The following is a 9,016-nucleotide window of genomic DNA, read 5'->3' as shown; positions in this document are numbered from 1 at the left end:
TATAATGAAGCCTTCCAAAAACTTAAGGAACTCCTCGCTATGGCACTAGTTTTAAAGGGACTTGATTGGTCAATTCCATTTCATATCCATATTGATGCATCAAACTATGCTCTAGGAGTTGTACTAGGGGAAAAACCTACTAAACTTGAAAATTTCATCTAATATATTAGTAAAAGCTTTCATGTACTTGAACTGAATTACAAAGTAAGTAAAAAAGAAATTTTGTTTATAGTTTATGCATTGAACAAATTTAGACATTATGTAACTGGATATCATATTTTGTTCATATTGATCCCTCAAGTATAAGATACTTAATGAACAAACCTATTGTAATTGGTAGATTGGCAAGATGGCTCTTGTCGTTACAAGAGTTTGATATTACCATTATTGATAAGCCAGCAAAATCCAACATAGTTGCAAATTATTTGCCTAGATTGAACATTATTAATGAAGATCAAACTCTAATTAAAGATACCTTTCTAGATGAGCACTTGTTCCATATAGCGACACATACACCATACTATACAGACATAAAAAAATATCTTGCTAAAAATAGAATACCCCAACACTTCTCTCACAAAGAAAGGAGGAAGCTAGCAGAGAAAATATTTCATTATTCCTAGATAGATAACAATCTCTTCTATGTTGGACCAGATTAGGTCATGAGGAGATGTGTCACAGAAGATGAGATATATGATATATTGCATGCTTGTCATGACAAACTATGTGGAGGCCATTTTGTAGGAAAATGAATAGCATTTAAACTACTTACAACTAGATATTATTGGCCAACCTTACATAAGGATGCAGTAACTTATACCACCAACTATGACAAATGCTAGAGGATGGGATAACCAACCAAAACTAATGAGATGTCATTCACTCCACATATTGTAGTAACACCTTTTGACAAGTGGCATATGGAATTCATAGGTCCAATTGACCCACCATCAAGTGGAAAATCCTACATCTTAATATGTATATATTATGTAACCAAATGGGTGGAAGTTAGAGCAAGGAAAAATGCAAGAGATGAGAAAGTGGCTAAATTCCTATATGAAGAAATATCTACCCACTATGGAGTCCCCAAAAAACTTTTCATAGATCAAGGAGCCCAATTCGAATCAAAATTTGATCATTGGGGTTATGAAAGAATAAAGTAAAGGCACCACAAATCCAATCCCTATCACCCTTAAGAAAATGGGCAAGCAGAGGTCATAGTGCACATAAATAAGAAGGAATTGACCAATAGATTAATTGAAGTTGTTTGGGCATACTAGACCACATGGAAGACAACAACTAGATTCACTTCATTTGAACTTGTCTATGGTAAAGAATCAATTTTTCCTATTGAATTTGAACATAAAAACATTGTGCAGTACTTTGGACTTGAACATCATTCTTCCTGCAACACAAGAAGAGAGACTTCTCCACTTGAACTCGATGGATGAAATAAGAAATATAGCTTTGCAAAGAATAAAAATCATTCAATAGTAGTGAAAGAAATGGCATGATGCACATATCCATAATAAAAAATTCAAAGTAGGAGATTGGGCTCTCCTATACGATTCTCACTTCAAAGAGAATCTAGGGAAGTTGCAGACTTGATGGCTAGGAGCATATGAAATTCAATATGTATTCAACAATGGAGTAGTTGAACTAACAATAATTGATCTTGTCTAATTCAAATTACTTGTAAATGGCCATAGGTTTTGCCTCTATCATAAACTATAGACCAAAGATGAGTTCCTATAGTAGTTCCAACCAATCAATTTACCAACTCCTATGAACACAATTCCTACAGTAGAGGGTGACAACCTTCTTCCTATAGCCATTCCATGACAAAATTTCATGAAGGCCTCATAATAAAACCTTATTTAATATGAGGTCCATTCTTTCATTCATTTTTCTTTTTCTTCATAGCAACCCATCTCACTTCTCTATCTACCATCAACTCATAATCCATGTCATCCACAAATTCTATTTTTACTATTTTCAATAAACTATACCATCAACACCTTTGTGGCGATCACCAAACTTCACCACATCATCAACCTGCATGTGAATGTACACTCTCAAATTTTCAAGAACAATAATTTTTTACTCTTTATTCATTTTTAGTGCATAGGTTTTGATATTTATATTTAATACTGCATTATATGTATTGAATAAGTCTTAAGCCAGTTTCTCATTCCTATACCAAAATTTTTAAACTCTAGACACTTTTAAAAAAATTGTGGGGGGCCGAGAAAGTGTATTAATTTCCAAATTTCATCTCCACATTATTCTATTCATTTCCACATTAAAGGTTGTACTTTGGCGGCAATCTGATTTTTTAAAATTAATTTTTAAAATCTTTATGTATCTGTCGTACCTTTTCATTTTAGTTTTAGGGTAGATCACCTATGTTTAGCATGGTTGAAAGGACTAAGAGTTATTATGAAAAGACATTTAGTTAAACCTTGATGTCCTTCATAATTAATACATCATTATTTTACATGTCAAACATAATGGAGTCTTGTTAATAAAAGTGGTAACGATATTTCTCAAAAAGATCAATTTGAAATTTTGAGAAGAGGGAATTTGTAGAGGTAAAAATGGGAAAAACTTATCAGAGTGGTGAGAGTAGAGAAAATAAAAGCTAGACATTTTAGATCGGGATATAGTTAAAGAGGTATGAGTCAGTCATTTATACTATTTTACTCACAAATGTTGAAGCAATCTGATGATTTCATGCTTTTGGATGGCTTGGCTATTTCTTACAATTAACCTAGTATAATGAAGTAGCAATAAAGTTTATGGCAACATTTGATGAAGGGGAAGCCATAGTATGGGGATTAAGAGTGATTGCTACTAAGAAGTGGGTAGTAGAAGTCATAAGACTACCAAAAATTAGGGAGCATTATCCAAATGAACATGATGCTAGATCCTCACAATTCACTCGGCAAGGTGACCCTCAATTAGAAATTTCAATGCAAGGGTGTAGAAGACTTTCTCTTCCAGCTTCATATCCAGAATTAGCAACCCACATTGTCAGGTATTTGACCTATAAAGGCAGGTTTTCAAACTTCCATGCTCATCATTTTAAGTTGCTCTAGTTGAAAGGTGTCTTACGGATTCTTCCCCTATATCATGGAAAAATTTTGTTGACTTTAAAACCTTGCAGCCTAAAGCCAACCTTGTTACCCAAAATTTAGGAAATGAGGAAGAAATTGCAGAACCTAGTCAAAATCTGGCTGAAATAGAAAAAGAAACCTCTCCTCATAAGCTTGTTGAGCTATTTTAGAGGATGATATACCTGAGCATGTGCAGGATCATGGTGTGCCAAAAAGTGGCGATGCGAAAAAAAACATAGAGTTTGAACACGTCTAAAAGAGTTTCAAAATCTGCTCTGACTTTTTTTCACCTATGTAGGTACCAAACCTAGAAAATAAGGCCCAAGCCTTATCAGATATCCAATTTGAGATAGGATATCCGATATGAGATCATATATCTAATCTCATATCAGATATCTGATATCAAATCAGATATCTGATATCAGTCGAACAAAAATTGGAGGGAAAAGACATAAAAATTAGAGGGAAAAATGAATTTGTAAGTGATATAACTAATTCGAGTTATGAAATATCTAAAGATATAATATATAATCTATATATTATATAATAATATAATATTATATAATATTATATAATAATATAATATTATATAATATTATATATATAATAATGTAATGTAAAGATATAATATATAATAATATATTATGTTATTATTATTATAATCTCTCTCTCTCTCTCTCTCTCTCTCTCTCTCTCTCTCTCTCTCTCTCTCTCTCTCTCTTTATATATATATATATATATATATATATATATGATTGTTATACTATATTATTATTATTTTTACTATATTATTTCTATTAGAGTCATTTATATGGGTTGAAAGGGGTCATAGGATGACCTATGACCCCTTTCGACACATTCCATGAAGACATATGTCCCTAAGGGGTCCTAGGACCCCTAGGTTTTGACATATTACATGACGACATAGAATCATTCATATGGGTCGAAGGGGGTCAATGGGTGACCTATGGCCCCCTTCAACACATTCCACGTTGACATATGTCCTTAGGGGTCCTAGGACCCCTAGGGACATATTAGAATTGTTCATATGGGTCGAAGGGGATCGTAAGGTGACATATGACCCCATTTGACATATTTCACAATGACATATGTCCCTAAGGGTCCTAGGACCCCTAGGGACATATTAGAATCTTTCATATGGGTTAAAAGGGGTCATAGGGTGAACTATGACCCCCTTCAACACATTACGTGATGACATATGTCCCTAGGGGTCCTAGGACCCCTAGGAACATATTAGAATGCTTCATATGGGTCAAAGGGGGTCATAGGTTGACACATTAAATGATGACATATATCCCTAAGGGTCCTAGGACCCCTAGGGACATATGAGAATCATTCTTATGGGTCAAAGGAGCTCATAGGGTGACCTATGACCCCCTTCAACCCATTCCATGATGACATATGTTCCTAGGGGTCCTAGGACCCTTAGGGACATATTAGAATCATTCTTATGGGTCAAAGGGGGTCACAAGTTGACTTATGACCCACCTCAACACATTGCATGATGACATATGTCCCTAGGCATCCTAGGACCACTAGGGACATATTAGAATGCTTCATATGGGTCAAACAGGGTCATAGGTTGACTTATGACCCCCTTCGACCCATAAAATGATAACATATATCCCTAGGGGTCCTAGGACCCCTAGGGACATATTAGAATCATTCTTATGCGTCAAAAGGGCTCATAGGTTCACCTATAACCCCCTTCGACCTATTACATGATGACATATGTCCCTAGCAGTCCTAGGATCCCTAAGGACCTATTAGAATACTTCATATGGGTCAAAGGGGGTCATAGGTTGACCTATGACCCCCTTTGACCCATTAAATGATGACATATATCCCTAGGGGTCCTAAGACCCCTAGGGACATATTAGAATCATTCATATGGGTCAAAGGAGGTCATAGATTGACCTATGACCCCGTTTGACCCATTATATGACTACATATGTCCCTAGGGGTCTTATGATCCCTAGGGACATATTAGAATCCTTCGTATGGGTCAAAAGAGGTCATAGGTTAACTTATGACCTCCCTCAACCCATTACATGATGACATATGTCCCTAGGGGTCCTAAGATCGTTAGGGACATATAAGAATCATTCATATGGGTCAAAGGGATCATAGGAAGACTTGTGACCCCCTTTGACCCATTAAATGATGACATATGTCCCTAGGGGTCCTAGGACCCCTCAGGACAGATTACAATAGTTCTTATGGGTCAAAGGGGGTCATAGGTTGACCTATGACCTTCTTCAACCCATTAAATGATGACATAATAAAAACATATTAGAATCATTCTTATGATTAAAAGGGGGTCCTTGGTTGACCAATTACATGATGACATATGTCCCTAGGGGTCATAGGACCCCTAGAGACATATTAGAATTATTTTAATGGGTCCAAGGGGGTTATAGGTCACCTATTACCTGATGACATATGTCTATAGGGGTCTTAAGACACCTAGGGACATATTAGAATGCTTCATATGGGTCAGAGGGGGCCATAAGTTGACCTATGACCCCCTTCGACTATTTAAATGATGACATATCTCTCTAGGGGTCCTAGAATCATTTGTATGGGTCAAAGGGGGTCATAAGTTGACCTATTACCTCCTTTGACATATTACATGATGACATATGTCCCTAGGGGTCTTGGGACCCCTAAGGACATATTAAAATCATTCATATGGGTCAAATGGGATCATAGGTTGACCTATAAACCTCTTTGACCAATTAAATGACAACATATGTCCCTAGGGGTCCTAGGAACCCTAGGGACATATTAGAATCATTCCTAGGGGTCAAAGAGGGTCATAGGTTGACCTATGACCACTTTTGACACATTACATGATGACATATGTCCCTAGGGGTCCTAGGACACCTAGGGACATATTAGAATGCTTCATATCGATCAAACAGAGTCATAGGTTGACATATGACTTCCATTAACCAATTAAATGACAACATATGTCCCTAGGCATCCTAGTACCCTTAAGGACATATTAGAATCATTATTATGGGTCAAAGGCAGTCATAGGTTGATCTATGACCCCCTTTGACCCATTAAAGGATGACATATATCCCTAGCGGTCCTAGGACCCCTAGGGACATATTAGAATCATTCATATGGGTCAAAGGGGGGTCATAGATTGACCTATGACCCCTTTCGATCTAGTATATGACTACATATGTCCCTAGAGGTCCTAGGATCCCTAGGGACATATTAGAATCATTCATATCGGTCAAAGGAGGTCATAGGTTGACCTATGACCCCCTTCGACCAATTACATGATGACATATGTCCCCAAGGGTCCTAGGAAGCCTAGGGAAATATTAGAATCATTCATATGCATCAAAGGGGGTCAAAGGATGACCTATGACCCCCTTTGACCCATTAAATTATGACATATGTCCCTAGGGGACACATTAGAATTGTTCTTATGGGTCAAAGGGGGTCAAAGGTTGACCTATGACCCCCTTCGATCCATTAAATGAAGACATATGTCAAACATATTAGAATCGTTCTTATGGATCAAAGGGGGTCATAGGTTGACCTATGATCCCCTTCAACCCATTACATTATGACATATGTCCCTAGGGGTCCAAAGACCCCTAGGAACATATTAGATTTGTTCTAATGGGTCAAAGGGGGTCATAGGGTGACGTATGACCCCCTTTAACCCATTACCTTATGACATATGTCCATAGGGGTCTTAGGACCTAGGGACATATTAGAATGCTTTATATGGGTTAGAGGGGGTCATAGGTTGACTTATGACCCCATTTGAGCCATTAAATGATGACATATCTCCCTAGGGGTCTTAGGACCCCTGGGGACATATTATAATTATTTTTATGGGTCAAAGGGGGTCATAGGTTGACCTATGACCCCCTTCGACATATTACATGATGACATATTTTCTTAGGGTTCTTAGGACCCCAAGGGACATATTAGAATCATTCATATGGCTCAAACAGGTTCATAGGTTGACCTATGACTCCCTTTGACCAATCATATGAGGACCCCTAGGGACATATTAGAATTGTTCTTATGTGTCGAAGGGGGTCATAGGTTGACCTGTGACCCCCTTCGACACAATACATGATGACATATGTCTCTAGGGTTTCTAGGACACCTAGGGACATATTAGAATGCTTCACATGGATCAAGGACCTATGACCCCCTTTGACCAATTAAATGATTACATATGGCCCTAGGGGTCCTAGGGCCCCTAGGGACATATTAGAATTTTTCTTATGGGTCAAAAGGGTCATAGGTTGGCATATGAACTACTTCGACTCATTACATAACGGCATATGTCCCTAAGGGTCCTAAGACACCTAAGGACATATTAGAATTGTTCTTATGGGTCAAAGGGGGTCATAAGTTCACCTATGACCCCCTTCAACCCATTACATGATGACATATGTCCCTACAAGTCCTAAGACCCCTAGGGAGGTATTTGAATTGTTTTTATGGGTTGAAGGGGGTCATACATTGACCTATGAACCCCTTAAACCTATTACATGATGACATATGTCCCTAGGGGTCCTAGGACCACTAGGGACATATTAGAATCATTCTTATGGGTCAAAGGGGGTCATAGGTTGACCTATGACCCTATTTGACACATTACATGACGACATATGTCCCTAAGTATCCTAAGACACCTAGGGACATATTAGAATGCTTCATATGGATCAAAGAGGGTCATAGGTTGACCTATGACCCAATTTGACCAATATAATGGGTCGTAGGGGATCATAGTTCATCCTATGACCCCCTTTTACCCATAAGAAAGATTCTAATATGTCCCTAGGGGTCCTAGGACCCCTAGGTAGATATGTCATCATGTATTGGATCGAAGGGGGTCATAGGTCACCCTATGACCCCCTTGGACACATAAGAATGATTCTAATATGTCCCTAGGGGTCATAAGGCCCCTAGGGACATTTGTCATCACGTATTGGGTTGAAGGGAGTCAAAGATCACCCTATGAACCCGTTTGACCTATAAGAATGATTCTAATATGTCCCTAGGGGTCTTAGGACCCCTAGGGACATATGTCATCATGTAATGGGTTGAAAGGGGTCATATGTCAACCTATGACCCCCTTTGACCCATATGAACAATTCTAATATGTCCTAGGGGTCTTAGGACCCCTAGGGACATATGTCATCATGTAATGGGTCGAAGAGGCTCATAGTTCATTCTATGACCCCCTTTGACCCATATGAACAATTCAAATATGTCCCTTGGGATCCTAGGACCCTTAGGGACATATGTCATCATGTAATGGATCGAAGGGGGTCATAGGTTAACTTATGACCCCCTTTGATCCATAAGAATGATTCTAATATCTCCCTAGGGGTCCTAGGACCCCTAGCGGCATATGTCTTCATTTAATGGGTCGAAGGGAGTGATAGGTCAACCTATTACCCCCTATGACCCATGACAATGATTCTCATATGTCCCTAGGAGTCCTAGGACCCCTAGGGACATATGTCATTATTTAATGGGTCGAAAGAGGTCATAAGTCAACCTATGACCCCCTTTGACCCATATTAACAATTCTAATATTTCCCTAGGGCTCCTAGGATCCCTAGGGACATATGTCATCATGTAATGGGTCAAAAGGGGTCATAGGTTGACCTATGGCCCCCTTTGACCAATAAGAAGGATTCTAATATGTCTTTAGGGGTCCTATAACCCTTACGGACATATGTCATCATGTAATGTGTCGAAGGGGGTCATAGGTCAACCTATGACTCCCTTTGACCCATAAGAATTATTCTAATATGTCCCTAGGGGTCCTAGGACCACTAGGGACATATGTCATCATGTAATGGGTTGATGGGAGTCATAGGTCAACC

Source organism: Cupressus sempervirens, chromosome 1, assembly GCF_028749045.1.
Source record: "Cupressus sempervirens isolate cs-2001-9-10 chromosome 1, ASM2874904v1, whole genome shotgun sequence".
NCBI lineage: Eukaryota > Viridiplantae > Streptophyta > Pinopsida > Cupressales > Cupressaceae > Cupressus > Cupressus sempervirens.
Note: the sequence above shows the minus strand (reverse complement) of the source record.